Raw genomic sequence first — 26,675 nt, 5'->3', positions numbered from 1 at the left:
AAATCACAGCCTTGACGCAAGCTTGGGTAATTGAAATTCCTGTAACTTTTGGTGCCATGAAAAAAGTCCCATGACTGGAATATCCTAATATGATTTTTACTCCCTCCACGAGAAAAGAGCCCTGTTTGCTAGTGAAAAGCAGTGGGAAAATTATCCAGTCTTTGCTTTAATTCTAATCTCCACATTTTATCTCTCTACAGCAGATCTCCACATTTTCTTCTGCATCAGGTCATTCATTAGGTGAGATACAGTAGCTGAATGTGAGGAACTGCCACTTAAAAATAAAACTGCAGGAATGCTTCCTTCTTGAAGGTGCGTTATATTGAGGAAAACAGTTCAAAAGCAAAGTTTGCCATCTATCTTTAAATAACACTGTAAATAAAAGATGATATTCTAACTTGCCTTTATTGGATACTTTTTTTTAGCAAATACAAAAACTTAAAGTAAAACAGAATATTCTATATTGCTTTTTTTCTAAGTGAAAAACTGTTAAAAAACAAACTTCTTATATTTGAGTGTGAATGGTAATAAAACGTGAAATATGTCATAGGCCTTCACTCTCTTATATGTTACTAAAGAAGAAGAAGAAGGAGGAGGAATAATCTGTCAAACCAAAACTTCTACTCTTAGATTCAGCAGTAAGTTACAGGGCACAAATTGAGGTGGCAAAGGAAGCTCATCTGGTCAGAGAGATAAATTTCTCTTCACACCCTAATGAAGACATGTCTGAACTGATTTCGTTTTGACGACAAATAGAAAACATTTAGAAGACGGTAATATTCCTTTAGGGCTTTCACCGACTCTTGGACATGACAGTTTTCCTCTGATTAGTGTCTTTTCCTTTGCCTTCCCCAACCCCTGGTAACTTTGAGAACCTTGCCCTCTTACAGCTTCAGACAGGGGGAGACTATTACTTTAACCTCAGTCCTCTCATCAGATAAGTCGAAGCATCAAGTCATCCACAAGAGCTGGGGCATGGTGGTCCAGTCCACCGCAGAGCTCCTTTCTGACTCATCAGATAAAACCTGGTACTCCCTGGGTGTGAGTGTCTCTGTATTTTTCCTTCTGAAATCCCTTTTTATTCCTTATTCCCCCCTACACCATGTTCTTCAAAGCTACCTTATATTCTGCTCCTCAGTTTGCACTGGTGTTTTCTTTCTGCTTTATCACTGGAGCCTGCTCTGAAGGACTACGCTTACTTCTCCTCCCTGTAATAACAGGAACCTGGAATATCAAGAACAGTAGCCACCACAGAAGACCTAAATAGACATTTTTCCAAATAAGACATACAGATGGCCAACAGGCACATACAAAGATGCTCAACGTCACTAATCATTAGAGAAATGCAAATCAAAACTACAATGAGATGTCACCTCACACCAGTCAGAATGGCCATCATCAAAACTCTACAAATAAATGCTGGAGAGGGTGTGGAGGAAAGGGAACCCTCCTACACTGGTGGTGGGAATCTAAATTGGTACAGCCACTATGGAAAACAGTATGGAGGTTCCTCAAAAAACTACAGTTGCTATATGATCCAGCCATCTCACTCCTGGGCATATATCCACATAAAACTATAACTCAAAAAGATACATGTTCACAGCAGCACTTTTCACAATAGCCAAGACATGGAAACAACCTAAATGTCCATCAACAGGTGAATGAATAAACAAGATATGGTAAATGTATACAATGGAATACTACTCAGTCATAAAAAATGAAATAATGTCATTTGCAGTAACATGGATGAACCTAGAGATTAGCATACTAAATTAAGTAAGTCAGAAAGAGAAAGACAAATACCATATGATATCACTTATATGTGGAATCTAAAATATAACACAAATAAACTTATCTAAGAAATAGACTCACAAACATAGAGAACAGACTTGTGGTTGCCAAGAAGGAAGGTGAAGAGTGGGAGAGGGATGGATTGGGAGTGAGTTTGGAATTAGCAGATGTAAACTATTATACAGAGAAAGGATAAACAACAAGGTCCTACTGTATAGCACAGGGAACTATATTCAATATCCTGCAATAAACCATAATGGAAAAGGACATGAAAAAGAATGTATATACACGTATAAATGAATCACTTGGCTGTACAGCAGAAACTAACACAACATTGTAAATCAGCTACACTTCAATAAAGTAAATTTAGAAAAAAGTACAATAGCCACCGGGACTCCGTGTAACTACATTCCACTTGAATAATTGAACACCTTGAAATCGCTATGCTGTTGACTGTGGCAGAGGTTCTTCTGTTCCCTGGTGATCTGGTGCTAGTTTATCACTATGGGCAAGGAGACCACCTGAGTTCTGTTTTCTTCCTACTGTTTAGTGGGTTAATTTCAAAAAACATTATAAAAATACTATTGACCCATCTATAAGAATTCTTTTCAGTTTTCATTCATTTTCTACGCTATTTATTTTTCTGTTTTTTTAAAGCCTTTTGGCTTTTCTGTGGTTCTTAACAGGGATTGAGAAGAGCTAATTAAATTCAGTGATGCCCTCTCTCTTTAAATATCATAAAATGAGTTTGTAGTAGGAGGTTGGGGCAAAAAGATGGATGTCTTTTGCATACAGGCTCATGCGTGTTTCTGATACAAAACATTTGGGGATTTACTCTGTATTTCAGTTAAGCATTCGACTAGAAACCAGGTTTGGTCTTGTTACTCACATTTGAATGATACTGTGGTTTTCTACCAGGGTCTGGGATTTTACCCTACTTATGAGCTAATAACTTAGCTTGTTATAGCTGCATGGATGCTGGCAGATGGTCTGAAACTCAATGATCAGAGACAATGACTTATTATTTACAGCACAGCAAGCATGCAGTGAAGTTCCATGAGGTGAGGGGGCGAGGCCCAGTTAGATGTTATCCTTGCGCCAAGTTCAGAGTCCAAATACTGTAAACTTGGGGAATCACAGCTTTCATAGTGAGCCTCTGTGTCTTGGTAGAGACACAGCCCTAAGAAATGTCCTGAATAAAGAATGATCAGGGACTTGCATTCTTGTCATATCCAACAAAAATGGGCATGGATACTCAATACTCATGCCAGATTACCTCTTCCAATATTCTTTAACTTCAATTTCAGTAAGAATTTCTTAGAAACTTTGTTTAAAATCCATATTCCTGGATGCAACATAGAGAGATTTTAATTCAACAGTTCTGGGATACTGCCAAAGAAACTGCATTTTTATTATAATCAACAGATGATTTTGATGCAGATAGTTTTTCCTAGAAGTGTTTTATTGCGTCTAAATTGCTTTCCTATACATGGTATCATTAACAATTGAGGTAGATGTTCTGTATGTACAGGCATGCCAGTTGTAGAAAAAAAGAAACACCCCTCAACCAACCTAAACATACCGTGTATTCCATAGTCCAGGATTAACACGTGGATGGCTATGTCTTATCGTAGCATATATAAAAAAAGCCAACCACATCAGAGAAATTATACTAAATTACCACATTCAGCAATGAGTTCACAATGTTAGTAGCTCTCTGTAAAATGTTTTAGCCAAGGCAAGAGCCAGGAAGAGGTGTGAGAGGAATCAATGTGTCTGAGTCAGATGGAGATGGAACGTTCTCCTTTTCAAAAACAGGTGGTTATTAGAATAATTGTTTAGAAAGAAAAAAAGACCAATAGCTTAAATGTCTGAGATCTGTTTTTGAGCTGATTCTCCTACAAAGAACAAAACTTTGGGAAAATCACAGAATCTCTGTTAATTCATCTGTAAAATAGAAATTATATCTTTCTTGCCTGGGAGGTGGTGTGACTCAGGGGAGAAAATGTGCCTAAAGCATCTTGTCAATTGGATAATGATATGCAGATGAAAGCGATGTGATCATTTTATTCATGGTAACTTTTGCCTTTTAAGAAAAATGCAGCCTCTTCTTCTTGACAAATACAGGACATGAGAATATATCTTTTTCAGTTGCTTGACCAAAGTAGTAAACATTATCTGATTAACCTGAATATCTTTCAAATAGAATTTCAATTACAGGCATACCTCAGAGATGTGGCAGTTCAGTTCCAGACTTCCCTAATAAAGCCAATATTGAAATAAAGTGAATTACATGGACTTTTTGTTTTTTCAGTACATATAACAGTTATGTTTACACTACACTGTAGTCTTAAATGTGCCATAGCATTTATTCTAAAAGGACAATGTACATACCTGAATTTAAAAATATTGCCCAAAAGTGTCAAAACAATTACCATAGTAACAGTGTAAGATCACTGATCACAGATCACCATAACAAATATGATAATGAAAAAGTTTGAAGTGTTGTGTGAATTATCAAAATGTGACACAGAAACACAAAGTGAGCAAATGCTATAGGCAAAATCGTGCCCATAGACTTGCTCAGTGCAAGGTTGCCACAAGCCTTCAAACTGTAAAAAAAATACAGTAAATACTGTGATTTTACTGCAAATTGCAATAAATCAAAGTGCAATAAAACAACGTGTGCCTGTATGCTATTCCAGTGCTACCAAGGGATCTCAGCTGTTAGAAAAGTCTCCATTTATGATAATTTTTCATTGAGAATTACTATTAATCAACAGTGTATCCATCACTGCATTTTTCCACTTGACAAAATTAAAATTATATGAATTTCATTTTATTCACTTGGAAATAACTTCAATACGTGCGAACAGCTACTCATTCAGAAGGCCCAGTGTTTCAGTATGATTCTTTCCCCTCAACTCTTGGTCTTTGAGCCTTTTTGTGTTAATTTGCCAGTTTAGAGTAAAGTGGTGGCACCACTGGTAAACAAATTACTCTGTTTAATAATTTCAGGTGCACATTAGGAGCTCAGGAAGATTTTGTTCTTATGGTTTCTTCCCAAGTACAAATGGCCATGATGTAACAGCCCTGCTGTATGTAGTCATGTACGTTGAACAAGAGGCATCATGTTTGATAACTGTTTGCTACGAGAGGATTCATTTCAACAAAGCTGTTCATGAAAAGCAGGTACTTCAGTGCCAATCCTGGATGGCTGAATGGGTCTCTACCATAATATCCTCTGCTAGGGATTCTTAATTAGTCAATAGGAAAGTTTACGTACCTGGATCTTTTAAAAATTTTATGTAGTCCAGACTGAATACAAAGCATTTTTCAGTGATATAATCAAGCATAAGAAAAATACCGTAAAAATGTAGAACCTAAAGTTTTATTATTTTTTGTCTTTTACATACTAATAAAAGTTGATGGCACTGGTGCTCTGATTTAAAATAAGGCCATGTGAAAACTCAGTGGGCCTTTGATGTCATCTTTATGACAATAAACACTTTTTCTTAGAGTCCTCGGTTTTCAGTGAGGATTTCAATTCAGTAACTCACCAGTTTAAAAACATTTCCTTTGAAGGAACAAATAGTAACTATTTTATGCTTTATGATTTGCCAAGGATATTATACAAGATCTTATATAATAAGTAAGAAAACAAATTTCCATCCACATTTTATTGATGGTATTCAAATAATAAAAATAACTGAATAACCTTTTTGTAATATAGGGCTAATAATGTGAAAATTCCTTGCAGTGTATTTTTTATTATTTTTTTTACTGAAGTATAGTTAATTTACAATGTTGTGTTAGTCTCAAGTGTACAGCAAAGTGATTCAGTTATACATGTATATCTATTCTTTTTCAGATTCTTTTCCATTCTAGGTTATTACAAGATATTGAGTATAGTTCCCTGTGCTATACAGTAGGTCCTTGTTGTTTACCTGTTTTATATATAGAAGCGTGTATATGCTAATCCCAAACTCCTAATTTATCTCTAGTGTATTTTTTATTTCAGTTATTGTATTCTTTATCTCTGTTTGGTTCTTCTTTATATTTTCTAACTAACTCTGTCAAAAATTTCTAACCTTTCATTCTGTTCACTCTGTTCTACCGAGTTCTTTGAGCAATTTGTGATCGTTACCTTGAACTCTTTAATGGGTAGATTCCTTATCTCCACTTCACTTAGTTCTTCTGGGGTTTTATCTTGTTCCTTCATTGGAAACATATTCCTCTGTTGCCTCTTTTTGCTTGATTCACTGTTTTTACTTCTATGTATTTGGTAGGTAGGATACATTTCCCAGCGTTGGAGGGAAATAGTCTTTTGTAGGAGATGTCCTATGTGTCCCAGCAGTGCACTCCTTTCTGGCGACCAGGGCTATATGCTCTAGGGGTGCTCCCTATGTGGGTTGCATGGGCCATTTTATTGTAGCAAGATGACTACTATGGGTGGTCTGGTAGGCATGGGTGGCCCCCTATCTGGTTGGTTACCGGGCTCTGCCTTGTGCCGAGGCTGCCGGCCACTGGTGGATGCGGTCAGGTCACAAGGCTTCTGGCTGTGGAGCCCTGGGGGAAGGGGGTTCCAGGACTAGTGCTGGCCCACTGTTGGATGGAACCAGGTTCTGGGGTTTGTGGTCTGGTGTCTTAGATCTAGCGTCTGTATGTTAGTGGGCCGGGCCAGTTCCTGACATGGCTAGCTCTGGGGTCTAGGAATTCTCAGAGCTGGTGTCAGCCTGCTGATGTGAGGGACCTAATCTTGGCATGGCTGGCTAAGGGGCCTAAGGTGTCCCATAGCTGGTATTGGCCTGCTGGTGGGCAGGGCTGGGGCCAGTGGCTCCCAGGACTGTGCAGTCTTGCTGGTAGGTGGGCTGGGTTCTAATAGGGAAGGCTGCAGGACTATGGTGGTCCTGGGGCTGGTAACTACCTGCTGGTGGGCGGGGCTGGAGACCAGGGGATCCAGGGGCTGGTGCCTGCTCACAGGTGGGTGAAGCTGGGTCTTGTGGCTAGTGCTGGCCCACTAGTGAGCAGAGCCAGTCCCTGAGGTCTCTGAACTGGTCTTGGCCCTCTGGTTAGTGGTATGGAGCTAGTGCCATGGCACTGGTGGGCAGGGCTGGATCCTGGGTCCTCTGGTGGTTGGGGCATGGTTCCCTGTCAGATGGGTTCTCAGGGGGGTGTTAATGCTGCCAGCCTCTTGGTGGGCGGGCTGTATTCCTGCCTGACTAGCTGCTTGGACTGAAGCATCCCAGTACCGGTGCCTAAAGGCTAGTGGGTGAGACCAGGTCCCAGCGCTAATAAGGTAGAGGGAAGATTCCAAACTGACACTTGCCTGCACCACTGTCTTTATGGTAGAACGAGCTTCCCCAAAGTACCTATGTCACCTAGGTGAGCTCCAGTTGCCGCCTGTCCCGCCAGGAAGCTCTCCAACATTAGTAGGTACGCCTGACTCAGGCTCCTTTCAAATTGCTGCTTCTGCCCTGGTCTAGAGTGTGTGAAATTTTGTGTGCACCCTTTAAGAGTGGAGTCTCTGTTTCCCACAGCCCTCTAGCTCTCCCATAAGTAAGCTCCACTTGCCATCAAAGCTAAACGTTCTGGGGGCTCATCATCCTGGTTCAGGTCCATGAGCTGGGGAGCCTGATGTGGTGCTTGGATCCATTGCTCCTCGTGGAGAACCTCTGCCATTGTAATTATTCTCCTGTCTGTGGGTTGCCCATCCGGAGGTATGGGTCTTAACTCTACCACATTCCTTCCTACCCATGTTGTTGCAATTTCTTCTTTATATATTTAGCTCTAGAAGATCTCTTCTGCTAACCTTCAGGTCTTTCTTATCAACAGTTGCTCTGTAAGTAGTTGTGATTTTGGTGTGCCCATGGAAGGAGGTGAGGTCAGGGTCTTCCTACTCTGCCATCTTGGCCACACCCTCTAATATTTATTTTATATCATTTTAAGGAAAAATGAGTATAAAGTATGCTGAAAAATTTTACACACAATAGGCAATATACACATTTTTATCCATGTTTTCTTTGAAATGTATTCAAACACTTTAAACCACAACACTCCTGCATAGTGAGAGAGAAAGATTAATACTCATTGTAGATGTAGAAAAATCTCAAGATCTATATTTGAAATAGAGACACAGTAAGAGTGATTTTTTTACTTTACTTTGTTTAATCTCTATTTTTTTCAACCATAAAATGGTGCAATAATAATATTTGCTAATCAGAGTTGCTATGAAGTTGAGAATATAAAATGCTTCATCTTGAAAAATATCTTATGAAAATGTAATTATTATCTGGAAATTACATGGCTATACGGTAGTTACTTTTGATTTACAGTCTGACTTTCAAATTAGATTATGATAGTTTCTTTTTCCCCCTCAACACCTAGTTGATTCCTCACACACAAAAATTTAACTCCTAAATCTTAAAGATAAAGACTAGCTATTTAAAGCAGTGGAATGAATCTCTAAAATTCAAATTAAATTTCAGCATCTGACTTTACAAACACGCAAGTCACAGGAAGAAGCTTTGTATTATGCAGGCGGAAGTGAGCAACCTTATGGCTTTGCATGACTTCACTATAAATTCTAGAACTCTATTATTCCTCTTTCTTTCTTCCTACTCCAATTGCTGGTGACTTCTGTCATACCTTAGTTTACGTATGATAAATTAATCTGTAGAATATATTTGGAAGTTTAGCCGCAAATCAAACACAGTGATAACATCTTTACAGGCTATACTCAAAGACCACCCCAGGGAAGCAAAGCTCCATGTTCTTAAGTAAACAGAAACATTTGAGCATGAATGACATTTGAAAGAAGGCACAGTCCTTTTAGTGGCCTACAGAGCCCCATCTATTCTCTCTCCTGCACATCTATCACCATCACCACACCACCTCTGTGGCTTTGTCTCCTACTACTGTCTCAGTCATAGTCATTCCAGTCCAGCCATTCTGACCTCTTTCATCAAAATGTACATTGTGCCCCGTCCTTTGTTCTGAGAGTGTCTTCTGCCTGAACGATCTTTCTAAATATGCACATGGCTACTTCACTCACTGCCTTTGAGACTTTGTCCAAACACTGCTTTCTCAATGAAGCTCACCTTCACTCTCTATTTAAAGTTGCATCTCTTCAGCTACCAGTGTTTGTGATCCTTCCTCTTCTGCTCTACTTTGTCTTCCCATAATACTTGTCATCTGCTAGCAAGTACATTTTTATTATTTATTGTCAGTCTCTCCCTGTGAGAATGTATGCTCTCTGAGGAGTCTTTCCTTTGCTTTATTTACTGCTGTCTCCCAAGCACCAAGAAGAGTGACTGGCATGAATTTATCGAATAGATTAATAAATAAAACATGAGAAATTCTTTCATTTATAAGAGGTATTTTGAGTTTCTTTGTTTTCTTGTCATTGATTTCATAGTACTTTTCTTGTCTGTCTTTTCCTTTTGTTTTTTGTTTTGTTTTGTCTTTAGTTTGTTGTTTTTGTTGTAAAGCACTGTTATCCATGGCATAGATTTGGGATCAAAATAATAACACAGCTTTCTCTCTTTTAGGTGTCCCATTACCTATTACTGCAGCCCTTTACAATGAAAAAAATCACCCATGTGTCTTAGAAGCTGAAATCTGAAATCTATAAAGTTGCAGAATACTTGTTAAGTTTATATAGACTCTCTGGGGATCTTGGTAATTTAATACTCTAGTGTGATTGTTAATTTTATGTGTCAACTTGTCCAGATATTTGGTCAAACATTATTCTGGTTGTTTCTGTGAGGGTGGTTTTAGATGAGATTAACATTTAAAGTGGTAGACTGAGTAAACCAGGTTGCCCTTCCTAGTGTGGATGGGCCTCATCTTATCAGTTGAAGATCTGAATAGAACAAGAAGTATGATTCTCCCCCATAAGAAAGAATTCCCCCACTTGACTGTCTTTGAACTCTGACATTGTTTTTTTTCCCCTTCTTCAAACTCAAACTGAAGCACTGTCTCTTCCTGGGCCTCAAGCTTGCTGGCCTTTGAACTAGAACTACACCATTGGCTTTCCTGGGTCTCCAGCTTACCAACTCACCCTGAAGACCCTGGGCTCTGTCAGACTCCATAATCATGTGATCCAATTCATTAGATATACGTATAATATATATAATATATATAAAATATGTATAGATATAATATTTGATATATATACATTTGTATTAGTTCTGTTTCTCTGGAGCACCTTGGCTACTATACCTAATAATATTCAATAAACTAGACTTGATCATGAAAGTAAAAAAGGGGAAAAATAACTTGTGTTACAGCACATGAGCTTTAGATTAGACTTAAGTAAAAACCTAATTTACCTTGGTTAGCAGTCTCTAGGTGAATTAAAAGGAATGATTTTGAGACAATCTCAGATTAAAAAAATAACAAAGCAAAGTATACTATTCTGTGTGTGTTGGTTTAGGGGATAGTTCAATGTCAGGAGAATAAATCACGTTACCTTGTGTGTAGTCATGTTCAGAAGAGCCCGTCTCTCCACTTCCCCATATAAACGAGTGTTGGAGCTCCTGGAAAAGAAACAGAAGGAATTGAAATATGTCATTCTTCTGCTATAGAGGAGAATATGGCCCAAAGTGAAGCGTCACAATCACTCTATATTGTAGATATGATGTCTCACAGATTACGCTTGAGAGTCATGAATGTTGTTTGATCTAAAATAATAATAATTCCTGTGGAGAAGAATTCCAAATAATTTGTGTAAGCACTTGCCCTCAAGGAAGTGGAGTGTAACTTCCCACTCCTTTAGGGCGCACATAGAGACTTTATTCTGAAGGAATGGAGTACATAAAAGAGGACAAAGGATAATGTTACATGGAGAAGCTTGACAAACACTGTCTCAGCTGAATGATCAAGGTCAATGTTGGCAGTTATAAGTCATGCTGATAGTACCTATCCTCGGCAGTATGTGATGAAAATGGCACTCTACCTCTGTGGGTGTTTCCCCCTAAACCCATAATCACAATGTAATCACTAGAAAATGTCAGACAAATTTCAGCTGAGGGTGATTTTACAAAATACCTGATCAGTTCTCCTCCAAAGTGTTAAGGTCATAAAAACCAAAGGAAATTCTAGAAGATGTCATAGCCCAAGAAAGCCTAAGGAGACATGACAACTAAATGTAATATGGTATCCTGGATGGAATCTTAGAACAGAAAAGGGACATTAGTAAAACTAAGTAAATGTGAATAAAACATGGACTTTAGTTAATAATATATTAGAATTGATTCATTAACAATGACAAATACACCATGTTAGTAGGGGAAACTGGATGTGGAGTATATGAAAATCTCTGTATTATCTTTGGAACTTTTCTGGAAATCTAAATATATTGTAAAATTAAAAGTTTATTCGGATAGGAAATCCTGAGCTCACCTTCTCCCACAGACCCATCAAAACAACAACTACATATAGAACAATTCTCTCTGGAAAAACCTGAAGACTAGCAGAACAGCTCTTCCACAACAAGGGAGAAATAAGAAATAAAAAGCCACATCAGGATGGATAGGAGGGCAAGAGACATGGATTTGCTGGGACACCTACCCCTGGTACAGAAACCCACAAGTGGGAAAAACATCAGAAATACGGAACTTCTCCCTGGGAAGCAAGGGGTTCCAGCCCCACACTGGGCACCCCAGACTATGGGACCTTCGGTGGAAAGACAAGCCCCTGAAATGACTGGCTTTGAAGACCACCAGGACTTCCATCTGGGAGAGCTGAAAGTCTGTAGGAAATCGAGACTCTGCTCTGGAAGAGCTCACACATACTCATTTGCTCTGAATCCCAGTGCAGAGGTGCTAGCTTGAGAAGTACGGGGCCAGATGTGAGAGAGATTTGTTGACTATTTTAGAGCATATACCAAGGGGCAGGGGTTTACCGGAGATCTCTCCAGGGACAGAGGCACTGGTGGGCACCATTTTTCTTACTCTCCTTCTGCCTCACTAACCCGGTGAGGGCAAGCACAATTTTTTGCATCCTCAATCTATTCCCCCACCTCAGTGTTCCCCTGTGCCCCACCTCGCCAGACCTGGCACACAGCCTCACTCCAGCCCAGCACTCCTCTACCATGGCTCTTGTACAACCAGATCCAGAAAGTGCAGAAGGTGAATGCAAGCCCCTCTGGCCACCAGCACACAGATGTTCATGGACCCTTGAATATCTGGTACTGGTGGCCAGAGGGGCTTGCATTTCTGGGGCCCACAGGACTGAAAAAATCGGAGAGACAGGATCTGGCAGGCTACTAACCACAGGGCACTGCACAATAACCAAACCTTACCCCCCGTCTTTCAGTGACTACCATTTTAAGACTGGTGTTTCACCTAATACGTAGAAACAAACAGAGAGAGTCATGCAAAATGAGGAGACAGAGAAATATATGCCAACTGAAAGAACAAGACAAAACTTCAGAAAAAGATATTAATGAAATGGAGATAAACAATCTACATCCCTCTCTTCTCACCCCTTTTCTCTTGTCTTTCCAACTTCCTGACGTCAGTCTTGTCTGAGCTTTAAATAGGTACCTCCCTTTACCTATGGAGGCCCCAAAGCCCACTGTCAGCATAGAGCAGGATTAAGTTTCTGTAGCTCAGCAATCTTTTGATAGGAAGAGAGATATTAGTTTCCATCCATTTAGAAAGTCAACACCCTCTTAGAGCCCTTTTCAGTTAGCTCAGATGTGGGAACCATTCTGTTACATTCTGTACATTACTTCATACTAGATGAAGGCTCTCTGTTTTATGAGGGCTCTCTTCAATTCCTTCCAGATGTGCTCTTATCATATTTCTGATTTTCTCGTGAACAGCCTTCATCAGAAGGTAATGTTTGAAAATGTCCTGCTCCTTGTCTTTTTTGGATATGTCTACTAAATCATAAATAATGAATGCTATTTCTAAAGAGTCCTGGTGGAAAAAATAATTTAAAGGGAGAGAGAGAGAAAGAAAGAAAAGAAATAAAAAAGAAAAACAAGGAAGGGAGGGAAAAAATAAAGAAGACAGATTGATTTCCTGGAAACAAATTTGCAAATATAAAATTTTAGGAGGGAACTGAGGCTGTTTATACAAGTTGGGTTTCTCTGAAACAAATGCAAAAAGTTTACTTGGACAGTTAGGATTGAGATCTATGGGTGAAAACACTTGTATTTCATTTTATGATCACCAATTCAGAGGATACTACACAGAAAGTGCTAGTACATGTGTGTGTCTGTGTATGTTTGTGTGTGTGTGTATGTGTATTTCTTGGAAGATTCTCTTAAGTTCCTTTGTTACTTGGAAGTGCTTCTAGCTGGGAGTAGTGATTTTTTCCCCAAGGGAGACGATAGAGGGAAGAAGCAGGGGTACAGTATTTCTATAATACATTTTATGGTGGGGAAATTTTTTAGATTTTCCAGTTTCTGTCACTGAAAAAAAAACCTATATGATCATGATAGAGGTACATTATGTACTCTCAGAATGGCTGATGTATGAATGTTGGAGCTGTGATACTTTGAAGATGAGGATCTGGAATAGCCTGTACTGATAATTACTTTGATGCTGTCTCAGAACTGTAAAAGGATGTTAAAATTTTTTTACAGTGACAATTGTAACTGCTTGGTCTTAGGGTAAAATGAACTATATTTATGTTAATGAGAATGAGATTTTAATTTCTTACCCTTCAGAAAGACATCACATGAAATTTAGTGACCAAAATGTCTGGATTATTCCCTTTAAATTTCACCTTAGAAAGAGCCTCTTAACTACAATAATTTTCAGGGACATATAAATCTCTTTATAGTCAAGAGGAAAAAAGATCCAGTAATGAAAATACTGGCATTTCTTCTCAGTTTTTTGGGACCTTGAATTTGTCTTTGGAAAAATCTCCTGTCAATGATGACCACCTCTGCCCTTGCTCAGCTCCTATCTTTTACTGATAGCATCATACTGAAAGATAATGAATCTGATTAGATAAGGAGAACATACTTTCTTGGTGAATTGCTGTATCTGATTTTCTGTTGTGCCTGTTTGTATAGTAATTGCACTGAAGCTGTATAGTGTAGATGTTTTAAAATCACAGCTAGTCACTAAGAAGCAGACATTGGAACTTATCCTATTCTTTTAAGCAGGGACATTAATACAAAGAAACATTTGTCTACTTATACTCGAGTCTACTTACATGTTACCTGTCCTTCCTTCAAAAGACTGGCTTTTTAATAAGTTAAAAGCTTATTTTACAGAGAAAGCAGAATGCTCATGAGACATCTTTTGGAGTTGAGATGACATGCGAGTCATTCAGGTCGTTGCTCAGAATGATGTGCTTTTAGGTGCTCAAATACTAACAAGACTGCAGAATATTTCCATCTCTCACACATCACTTATTAATTACATATTGCACACTGGCAGCTCTATGGCACACTGCGGACAGAAACTAAAGAAAAAATATGGACTCCACTTTTAAGAATTTTCCTGTCCAACTAAGGAAATACGATGGGGATGTGTGGATATGACTTAAGAATTTTTACAAAACGTCCTTGACTAAGTGGAAAATGTCTAACACGTATCAAATGAATGATCTTGAGGAAGCCTTTTGCTGAACATCAATCGTCTTGTTTACAGAATGGAGATTAAATGAATACATGTTTGTAAAGATCCTTGCAGAAAATTATTTTACGGACAGAATCACATTGTACAAAAGCTGGCTGTAAAGGTGTGCACTTAGAAGTTACGAGGTGGAGGAAATTATAATGGTGTGTTAATCATGATAGGCAACCTCCTACTCTAAGAATTGCCAGGGGTTAGGACAATAGAGATCATGCAGTCTGAGCCTTGCTGGAGGCCAAGCTGCCCAAACAGTTGTGAATTGGGGCCATGGAGTTTTATCGTTCTGCCTTTCACATTTGGATTTACTAAATATCTGAAATTGTTTTGTTATTATGTCTGGAAGGAGTCTGGATACGTATTTTTTCCAAACGATTAACCAATTGTCCCATTTATTGAAAAACCCATCCTTTCCTGTTGCACTGCAGCCTCATATCCAGTGACTTATACGTATGGTTCTTTATAAGGAGATTGCTTTATTTAATTCTACAGGTTTTATTATTTTTTGATGTCTGCATATTGATTCTTTATACTTCTGTTTCTTGGTCATATTTTCAAGTTTCTTTTTTCTCTATTTAAACAACTTACATAAGATTATTTATATTCTGTGCCTGATAATTTCAATATCTTAAGGCTTTTAATTTCTGATTCTACTGCTCTGATTTTTTCAGCTAGCTCTCACTCACGTTGCATTATTTCCTTGAGTATTTTTCTTTTTCTTCGTTTGCTTTTTTGAGAATTTGCTTTTAATCTGGGAGGTAATTTTTCTTGGAATTTTTGGGTTTGCTTCCAGACCTGGGTTAAAGGGGAGTTCTTCTGGGGAAGATTCAGGTTGTGCCTCCTAGATACCCGAGGACCCTGATAAGCTGAGACCACTTTAAATTAAATTTTCCATTTGAGATTATTTTGGATCTCATGAGTAACATTAATTCACACCAGAAACTCACATGCTAGCTTGGGGTGACAGATTATCATGGGAGATTTTTTTTTTTTTCTATTCTGCCCAACAAGTTACAGACAAGCAAAATGCCTTTTTTAGCCTTCTTTTAATAAAGTTAAATTTTTTAAAAAAAATTTTATCATTTATTTTTAGACATGTATCCTGACCTTTGTGTGTGAGGTATACTCCTTTGGGAACTCAGAATTATGCAGGGTTCTTCTATAACTTGCCCATTTGAGGAGAGTCATAGGTTTATTTTCTGTCCTTAGCTACCCAAGCAGTTATCAAAGTAGAAACTCTGGAGTTCAGTAGAAAGCCTCAAAAAAAAAGATAAATTTGATATTATTTTAGCTCCCGAGTTTGCAGCTTTAATTTCATTTTGCCGTTGCTGATCTATTGCTAGCACTGTGATGATAATTTGTATTATTTTAAACCAGACATTTTTTCTCCTATACTACCCAGTATAGTGTTTTCCTAATTTACCTATACTTAAAAAAATTTTTTTCCCATAAAAGGATAAATGTTTCTTTCCTACTGAATCCCCTCTTCATAAAGACTTCCCAAATGGATTATATTAATATTTCCTGGAAGGCTGGCTATATAAAAAGTAGAAGAGCCTCAAGGTAAAGACAGAATTTTTGAATCTTCACCCAGACCTCCTTCCCCAGGCTGGAAAAAAAAATCACAGCTTTCTCATTGATTATGCAGAGAAAGTATTGCACAGTTTAACTCAGCAAACCAATTAAGAACAGATCCATAAGAATCCATTTATGACACAAATCAACCAGCACAATATACCTCATTAACAAACTGAGGAACAAAAATCATATGGTCATCTCAATAGATGCAGAGAAAGCTTTTGACAAAATTCAACACTGCTTTATGATAAAAACTCTCAACAAAGTGGGTAGAGAGGGAACCTACTTCAACAGAATAAAGCCCATATATGACAAACCCATAGCTAACATCACATTCAATGGTGAAAAGCTGAAAGCTTTTCCTCTAAGATCAGGAACAAGGCAAGGATGCCCACTATTGCCACTTTTATTCAACATAGTATTGGACGTCCTAGACACAGCAATTAGACAAGGCAAAGAAATAAAAGACCTCCAAATTGGAAAGAAGAAAGTAAAATTGTCACTATTTGCACATGATACTATATATAGAAAACCTTAAAGACGCCACCAAAAGCTATGAGAACTTATATAAATGAATTCAGTTAAATTTAAGGATACAAAATTAATATAGATCTGTTGCATTTCCATATACTAACAACAAACTCTCAAAAAGAGAAATTAAGAAAACAATCCCATTTACAATTGTGCCAATAAGAATAAAATACCTAGGAATAAATCTAACCAAAGAGATGAAAGACCTGTACTCTGAAAATGAAGAGACACTGAAGAAGGAAATTGAAGATACAAACAATGGAAAGATATCTTGTGCTCATGGATTGGAAGAATTAAGATTGTTAAAATGACCATACTTCCCAGGGCAATCTACAGAGTCAGTGCAATCCCTATCAAAATAACAATGGCATTTTTCACAGAATTAGAACAAATATCAATAATTCTAAAATTTGTATGGAAACACAAAAGACCCTGAATAATCCAAGCAACCTTGAGAAAGAACAAAGCTGGAGGTATTATGCTTTCTGATTTCAAACAATAACAAAGCTACAGTAATCAAAAGAGTATGGTACTGGCACAAAAATGCACACAGAGATCAATGGAACAGAATAGAGAGCCCAGAAATAAACCCACACACTTATGGCCAATTAATCTGTGACAAAGGAGGCAAGAATGTACAATGAGGAAAAGACAGCCTCTTCTTCGATAAATAGTGTTGAGACAACTGGATAGCTATATGCAAAAGAATGAAACTAGACTACTTTCTCACACCATATACAAAAATAAGTTCAATATGGATAAAAGACTTTAACTTAAGACTTGAAACCATAAAACTCCTAGAAGAAAACATAGGCAGTAAGCTCTTTGACATCCATCTTAGCAATTTTTTTATTGGATTTGTCTCCTCAGGAGAGGGAAACAAAAGTAAAAATAAACAAATGGGATTACATGACACTAACAAGCTTTTGCACAGTGCAGGAAACTATCAAAAAAACCAAAAGGCAGTCTACTGAATGGGAGAAGGTATTTGCAAATCATATCACCAATAGGGAGTTCAAAACCAAAATACACAAAGAACTCATACAACTCAGTGTTAAAAAAAAAAACCAGACAACTCAATTAAAAAGTGGGCAGAGGGCTTCCCTGGTGGTGCAGTGGTTGAGAATCTGCCTGCCAATGCAGGGGACACAGGTTCGAGCTGTGGTCTGGGAAGTTCCCACATGCTGCGGAGCAACTGGGCCCGTGAGCCACAGCTACTGAGCCTGCGCATCTGGAGCCTGTGATCCGCAACAAGAGAGGCCGCGACAGTGAGAGGCCCACGCACCGCGAAGAAGAGTGGCCCCCGCTCACCGCAACTAGAGAAAGCCCTCGCACAGAAATGAAGACCCAACACAGCCAAATTAATTAATTAATTAATTAAAAAAAAAAAAAGTGGGCAGAGAACCTGAACAGACATTTTCCCGAAGAAGACATACAGATGGCCAACAGACACGTGAATAGATGTTCAACATCACTGATCATCAGGGAAATGCAAATCACATTCACATTGAGACATCACTTCACATCTTTCAGAATGGCTATAATCAAAATGACAACAAATATCAAATGTTGGCAAGGATGGAGAAAAGGAACTTTTGTGCACTGTTGGTGGGATTATAAATTGGTGCAGCCACTGTGAAAAATAGTATGGAGCCTGCTCAAAAAATTAAAAATAGAACTGCCATATGATCCAGGAATTTCACTTCTGGATATTGACCTGAAAAAAACAAAGCACTAATTTGAAAAGCTTTTTTACCCTTATGTTCACTGTCACATTATTTACAACAGCCAAGATATGAAAGCAATGTAAGTGCCCACCGACAGAAAAATGGATAAAGATGTGGTATGTATGTATGTATGAACGTATGTATGTATACATAGATCTACATATATACACAATGGAATAGTACTCATCCATAAAAAAGAATGAAATCTTGCCATTTGCGGCAATATGGATGGATCTAGAAAGCATTATGCTAAGTGAAACAAGTCAGACAGAGAAAGACAAACACTATATGATCTCACTTATATGTAGAATCTAAAAAAAAACAAACAAACAGAACAAAATGAAAACAGACTCACAGAAACAGACAACAAACTGGTGGTTGCCAGAGGGGAAGGGGTGGAGTAGGTGAATGAAATAGGTGAAGGGGATTAAGAGGTACAAAACTTCAGTTATATAATAAGTCACGGGGATGGAATATACAGCATAAGGAATATGGTCAATTATACCGTAATTACTTTTTATGGGGACAGATGGTTACTAGATGTATTGTGGTGATCATTTCATAATCTATGCAAATGTCAAATCACCATGCAGTACACCTGAAACTAACCTAATATTGTATGTCAATTATATTTCAGTAAAAAAACAAGGGAATCCATTTATGAGATTGTTTTTTGTAACATGTCATCTTACTCAGTGGAAATTTTTAGTAGAGTACTAGTCCGTAATAAACATTTGGGTTATAGAAATCCTGACTCATCTAACAGGTAGATACTCTAAGGGGTTGAAAAATGATGATGTGGACTTTCTTTCCACTCAGTTGAATCACTTTCAAACTTAGTATTTTATATTTTAGAGCCACAGATCACTTCTCAGCCATAAGAGTAATTAGTAACAAAGTTTGTCTGCTTACCATAGTTTTGAGAATGGAGAAGCTGGAAGTGGGGCAACACACCTTTTCCTATCATAGATGCCTTACTGAGTTCTCAGAACCCGATTCTGGGTACAACAATCAATGCTGCCATATTTTCAATTTTCCCCATTCCTTTAAAGAACTCTGCAGCTCTGTGTTGGGGCAGTAAATGAATTCACAGCAATGAGACAACAAAAAGAATCATTCATGCGCATTCAAGTGTGAATTTAATGTGAATGTAGGCTTCACCTTATATGTGGTTGCAAAATCCCTATCAGCAGAACTGTGTTAGTAGATCTCATTACACTTTGTGTGCTGTTAGAGCTGATGACAGTCCTTTGCCTATGGCCATGACTTAGAGGGAGACGTTTATGTATCTGCTGCTTCTGATGACATGTCCTAGAAGACTTTCTGATAACTCATTCCGGTTACTTTCTACTTTTTATTGATAACAAATAATAATAAGATTCCTCCCAGGTACCTCTACATTTTAATAGGAGATGCCATAAAGGGCTTCAGGATTCAAAAACAAGCACCCAAAATAGCAGAGGATGATCAGATCAGATCAGATGCAAGTTTGTCAGAAGGACTTTTCTGACTCTTTCTCCAATCACATCAAAGAGATTTCTCAATGTCACATGGGAAGTCACTCATTCTGTCACTTTAAGAACAGACTACAATGATGGGCCCCCAGTTCGTCTGCACAATCCTTTGATGTGGTTGGCAGTTTGTTTTCTTTCTTTTTTCCACTGTGCTGACATAGCATCATAGAAATCAAAGGAGTGGAATCCAATAGTAGGGATTCAGACCTAGGACAAACCCAATGGGAGTAACTTTTTGAAGGTCAATCAGTAATTGACCAAATTGCCAAAGTTTGTCTTCTGTTATCTGCCTTGAATCATCCTTGTATAAAACAGAATGAGAACAAAATAGCCCTTACTTTCAGGTCTTGGTGTTTGTTGTAGAATTTATTAAACAGCCCTCCAAACCTTATGAACAGGAACTTGTACAGGCTTAGAATTTGTAAAATTCTATACATTCGACTCTTTTCTTCTTCCTTAACCTGACATACAAGGTAAGAAACGGTACATAAAACGTCAACATGAAGAAATGGCAACATCATTTATTAAGATTTCTATGTTGGGAGAAAAGACATAAAATATTCCTGATCAAAAATATTATTGAATCTGTTGAGAAGACACATTAGGTGTCTTCTCACTTTGGCTTTAAATATTCGATTTAGAGGATCAGAGTACTATTCAGTTGTCCAAAGTGATGACCTGTTCAGCAATCCCTGTTAAAACTAACACCATCTTCACTCCCTGCCCAGGATCCCAGGTTGAGATTTAACCCTGTGTAGGAGTAGGTGACTTGTGTTAGTTACCTACTACTACATAACAAATAACTTCAAAATTCAGTGGCTTAAACAATACAGAGACAGCAGAAGCACCCAACTACAATCCTGCAGCCTGTGGAACACAAATCACATTCACAGAAAGAGAGACAAGATGAAAAGGCAGAGAGCTACGTACCAGATGAAGGAAAAAGATAAAACCCCAGAAAAACAACTAAATGAGGTGAAGATAGGAAACCTTCAAGAAAAAAGAATTCAGAATAATGATAGTGAAGATAATCCAGGACATTGGAAAAAGAATGGAGGCCAAGATTGAGAAGATGCAAGAAATGTTTTTGTTAAAGAGCTGGAAGAATTAAAGAATAAACAAATAGAGATGAATAATACACTAACTGAAATGAAAAATACACTAGAAGGAATCAATAGTAGAATAACTGAGGCAGAAGAACGGATAAGTGACCTGGAAGACAGAATGGTGGAATTCACTGCTGTGGAACAGAATAAAGAAAAAAGAATAAAAAGAAATGAAGACAGCCTAAGTGACCTCTGGGACAACATTAATCGCAACAACATTTGCGTTATACAGGTCCCAGAAGGAGAAGAGCGAGAGAAAGGACCCAAGAAAATATCTGAAGAGATTAGAGTCAAAACCTTCCCTAACATGGGAAAGGAAATAGCCACCCAGGTCCAGGAAGCACAGAGAGTCCCAGGAAGGACAAACCCAAGGAGAAACATGCCAAGACATATAGTAATCAAACTGACAAAAATTAAAGACAAAGAAAAATTACTGAAAGCAACAAGGGAAAAACAACAAATAACATACAAAGGAACTCCCATAAGGATAACAGCTGATTTCTCAGCAGAAACTCTACAAGCCAGAAGGGAGTGGCATGATATACTTAAAGTGATGAAAGGGAAGAAACTACAAAGAAGATTACTCTACCCAGCAAGGATCTCATTCAGATTTGATGGAGAAATCAAAAGCTTTACAGACAAGCCAAAGTTAAGAGAATTCAGCATCACCAAACCAGCTAGAAAACAAATGCTAAAGGAAGTTCTCTAAGTGGGAAACACAAGAGAAGAAAAGGACCTACAAAAACAAACCCATAACAATTAAGAAAATGGTAATAGGAACATACATATCGATAATTACCTTAAACGTGACAGGATTAAATGCTCTAGCCAAAAGACACAGTCTTGCTGAATGGATACAAAAATAAGACCCATAGATATGCTGTCTACAAGAGACCCACTTCAGACCTAGGGACACAGACAGACTGAAAGTGAGGGGATGGAAAAAGATATTCCATGCAAATAGAAATCAAAAGAAAGCTGGAGTAGCAATACTCATATCAGAAAAAATAGACTTTAAAATAAATAATGTTACAAAAGACAAGGAAGGACACTACATAATGATCAAGGGATCAAATCCAAGAAGATATAGCAATTATAAATGTATATGCACCCAACATAGGAGCACCTCAATACATAAGGCAACTGCTAACAGTTAAGAAAGAGGAAATCGACAGTAACATAATAATAGTGGGGGATTTTAACACCTCACTTACACCAATGGACAGATCATCCAAACAGAAAATTAATAAGGAAACACAAGCTTTAAATGACACAATAGACCAGATAGAATTAATTGATATTTATAGGACATTCCATCCAAAAACAGCAGATTACACTTTCTTCTCAAGTGCACACAGAACATTCTCCAGGATAGATCACATTTTGGGTCACAAACCAAGCTTCAGTAAATTTAAGAAAACTGAAATCATATCCAGCATCTTTTCTGACCATAATGCTATGGGATTAGAAATCAATTACAGGGAAGAAAACATAAAAAACACAAACACATGGAGGCTAAACAATACATTCCTAAATAACCAAGAGATCACTGAAGAAATCAAAGAGGAAATCAAAAAATACCTAGAGACAAATTACAACGAAAACACGATGATCCAAAACCTATGGGATGCAGCAAAAGCAGTTCTAAGAGGGAAGTTTATAGCAATACAAGCCTACCTCAAGAAACAAGAAAAATCTCAAGTAAACAATCTAACCTTACACATAAAGGAACTAGAGAAAGAAGAACAAACAAAACCCAAAGTTAGTAGAAGGAAAGGAATCATAAAGATCAGAGCAGAAATAAATGGAAGAGAAACAAAGAAAACAATAGCCAAGATCAATAAAACTAAAAGCTGGTTCTTTGAGAAGATAAACAAAATTGATAAACCATAGGCCAGAATCACCAAGAAAAAGAGGGAGAGGACTCATATCAATAAAATTAGAAATGAAAAAGGAGAAGTTACAACAGACACCGCAGAAATACAAAGCAACCTAAGAGACTACTACAAGCAACTCTATGCCAATAAAATGGACAATGTGGAAAAAGTGGACAAATTCTTAGAAAGGTATAACCTTCCAAGACTGAACAAGGAAGAAACAGAAAATATGGACAGACCAATCACAAGTAATGAAATTGAAACTGTGATTAAAATTCTTCCAACAAACAAAAGTCCAGGACTAGACGGCTTCACAGGTGAATTCTATCAAACATTTAGAGAAGAGCTAACACCCATCCTTCTCAAACTCTTCCAAAAAATTGCAGAGGAAGGAACACTCCCAAACTCATTCTATGAGGCCACCATCACCCTGATACCAAAACCAGATAAAGATACTACAAAAAAAGAAAATTACAGACCAATATCACTGATGAATATAGATGCAAAAATCCTCAACAAAATACTAGCAAACAGAATCCAACAACACATTAAAAGGATCATACACCATGATCAAGTGGGATTTATCCCAGGGATGCAAGGATTCTTCAATATATGCAAATCAATCAATGTGATACACCATATTAACAAATTGAGGAGTAAAAAAAAAAAAAATACGCAATTATCATCTCGCCGTTTCTGTTGGACAGTAATCTGCACACAGCTAACCAGACCCTCTGTTTCAGAACCTTCCACTGGCTGTAGTCAAGATGCTGCTGTGAACATGGGTGTGCAAACATCTGAGCTGTAGAGTGGTCAAAAGGAAAGATTCAGGTATTTTCTGATTGGAGGCTGTTGATAGGGAGAAGCTGGAGGCAAGCTGACTAGAAGTGAGTCATCCTGTGTGATTCATTAATGTGCATTTGGCTTTCTCTGGTTGGTTTAGTTGGAAGTAGGGAAAAATTAGGAGAAGCTGTCAGTTATTGATCAAGTCCTGGCCATTTGGGATCAGGTCCTACAGAGGTTGTGGTTTGACTTCCTGAGCTGGTCGCCACAGATTTTAGGTTGACTTCCCCTGCTGGTTGTTGCAGGCTGCGGGTCAGAGTTGTGGGCACTGTCTGGTTGTATATCCAGTCTTTCAGCGTAAGGAGTAGGGAAGGTTGTAGTAAACAAAGACTAATCCTAAGTAGCAGTGGTTAAGTATCTGGTCAGGACGAGCTAAAGCTGTTACTACAAAATCCATTTGCTAATGCCTAAAATTCTTTTAAAGTTGAGCTCTGTGTTAAAATTCAAGCTAATTAACTTTGAGACAATTATTTGGTTTGAACTCTAAACTTTATGCTTATTTAATCTTCACAGCTTTTTGTTCAAATTAAAGAACTATGTTGGCACCTACTTACACCACAAACACACATTTACACGTTGTACTCATGTTCACCAACTATGCCCTTATTTTTATCCACTCATTAATAATCATAAATTTACATGGATAATGTAAACATTGAATAAAAATGTCTACTTAAGCTTTCAAGTGCTACTTTCAATGTTTAACATTTCTAAGGCCTAATTTATTCTTTTTGAAAAAGAAAAGCTTGGATAATTCCTACATTACACTAGCCCGAGGACACAAAAGTCACAAAATAACACCTCTATCATTCTCCTAATCTCAGTCATCACAGTTGGGAGAGGGGGGTGGTCAGCTTGCTAAGAAAACTCCACATTTGTTCAGAAAGTCTCTAGAAACTAATTTTAAGTTGAATACATTCCCTCTGGCTGCTTCTAGCATTCACCTTCTTCTCTCCCCCACTGTTCATGCTGGCTTTACAGAATACTGTCGTTTTTTATTTTACCAAAACTTCGCAAAGTAGGTTTGCCTTTTCCTCTCATTTCTTTTTTTAAAATTTGTTTATTTATTTATGGCTGCTTTGGGTCTTTGTTGCTGCATGTGGGCTTTCTCTAGTTGCGGCGAGTGGGGGCTACTCTTCGTTGCAGTGCGCGGGCTTCTCATTGTGGTGGCTTCTCTCGTTGCGGAGCATGGGCTCTAGGTGCGTGCGCTTCAATAGTTGTGGCATGCGGGCTCAGTAGTTGTGTCTTGAGTGCTCTAGAGCGCAGGCTCAGTAGTTGTGGTGCACTAGTTTAGTTGCTCCATGGCATGTGGGATCTTCCCAGACCAGGGCTTAAACCTGCGTCCCCTGCATTGGCAGGTGGATTCTTAACCACTGGACCACCAGGGAAGTCCCTATCATTTGTAGATTTTTTGATGATGGCCATTCTTTATTGGTTCCTGGGTAGTGATATATCCCACAACCTGCACTGCAGTCATCTGGGTCCTTCTGTTTCACGTTATCCTTGTGGGTGTGTGGGGACAAGGGAGCTGGTGCTTTTGGCTAGTCTTCCTTTTACAGTCTATGCCAGTAATAAACTATCTTAATCTAAAAGTGATTCACTGTACCTTTACTGGCCATGGCCTTGGCCTTGCCTTTCCTTGCATGTGCTTGGCAAATGGCAGCCCCATGCCCATCCTCAGATACTTGGCAACAAACCCACAGAAACGGTAGCTACACAAAGGTAACAGCTTCCGATAGACCTCTCCACAATTTCCTGGTCATGGTCCCACTTTGGAGGCTGAGATTCTTTGGCTTCTCAGAATTTCCCTGCAAGCTCCAATTGTTCACTCCAATTGTTCTCTTTCAGTAAGGTTAGTTAGTGTTATCTTTGCTTTGATCTTCCAATTCTGTTGGAATTCTGGGGACTTACACATCACCATCTCATCCTAGAATCATGTAATATCTGCTTATTGTAATATATCCCTTAATCCCATAACCCTCCAAGTAGTTCTTCTTTCCTGACTTAATCTTGACTGATAAAATGAGATTCTTTTTTAAAGCTTGCATTGAAATGGAAAACCTCAAAAAAGAGGATTTGAAATATGTTAATATACAGGAAATATTTTGTCTAGAGGAGGAAGTTTGGGATTTGGTCAGCTCTGAGCAACTTTTTGCATATTTTCTTCCCCCAAAGCTTAAGAAAATCCAAATCTCTGGATTGTGAGGTTACAATTTTGCAAGTCCTTGCCTCTCTTTCTAATTAAGTTTTTTTTTCCCTAATGTCACTTGGCAATCTTTGTCTTTCCTTTTCCTACAGCTCTAAAATATAGAGAATGAACAGACTTACTGCTGAAAAACAAGTGAATGATGAAAATTGAGAAAATTTGCAGTAATGATTAGACCATATGGAGTAAAGTATCTACTTTTATTAGAGAAAATTTTCTTCTGATATAAGGACAATTGCTCTTATCTGAGAAGAAAACATGTACACCAGCTGAACTTGGAAATTTCCTTTTTGTCTTATAATGTAATAGCATCAACGTATCATGTTTTTCTTAAAACTGTGTATTTGTATTAATATGTTGCAATTTGAAAATAACCTTCACATGTAATTTTTTTCATATAATCTCTGTGATTTATGTAAGGCAAATATTATCCTTATCTTGTAAATAAAAACACCCAACATTAGTAGTCTGAGTGATTTTTACTATATTGTGAAGCGTGAAAGTGGTAGAAAATAAATAATTCTATCCAAATGTGTACCTTTTAATTCTAACTTTCTTTTTTTAAAATTAATTAATTAATTTATTTTTGGCTGTGTTGGGTCTTCGTTTCTGTGCGAGGGCTTTCTCCAGTTGCGGCGAGCAGGGGCCACTATTGATTGCGGTGTGTGGGCCTCTCACTGTCGCGGCCCCTCGCCGTGGAGCATGGCTCCAGGTGCGCAGGCTCAGTAGTTGTGGCTCACGGGCCCAGTTGCTCCGCGGCATGTGGGATCCTCCCAGACCAGGGCTCGAACCCGTGTCCCCTGCATCGGCCGGCAGACTCTCAACTACTGCGCCACCAGGGAAGCCCTCTATCTTTTAATTAAGCTTGTAGATACTTTCAAGCTCAAAAAAGAAAGGAAATTA

General features: G+C 38.1%; 1 long non-coding RNA gene across 1 annotated transcript in view; it reads left to right on the top strand.

Moving 5' to 3' along the window:
* The window catches only part of LOC113631191 (uncharacterized), a 35,523-nt gene extending 9,232 nt beyond the window's left edge, over positions 1-26,291 (top strand). The window contains exon 3 of the long non-coding RNA XR_003437211.1: positions 25,865-26,291. This is a non-coding gene — a long non-coding RNA (uncharacterized LOC113631191). The remainder of the gene's footprint in view (positions 1-25,864) is intronic.
* Positions 26,292-26,675: the final 384 nt, after the last annotated feature.

Source organism: Aethalodelphis obliquidens, unplaced genomic scaffold (genome assembly GCF_003676395.1).
Source record: "Aethalodelphis obliquidens isolate GAN/ISIS:26980383/991018 unplaced genomic scaffold, ASM367639v1 scaffold31, whole genome shotgun sequence".
In the NCBI taxonomy this organism is placed as follows: domain Eukaryota; kingdom Metazoa; phylum Chordata; class Mammalia; order Artiodactyla; family Delphinidae; genus Aethalodelphis; species Aethalodelphis obliquidens.
This window is presented reverse-complemented; position numbering and strand designations above follow the sequence as displayed.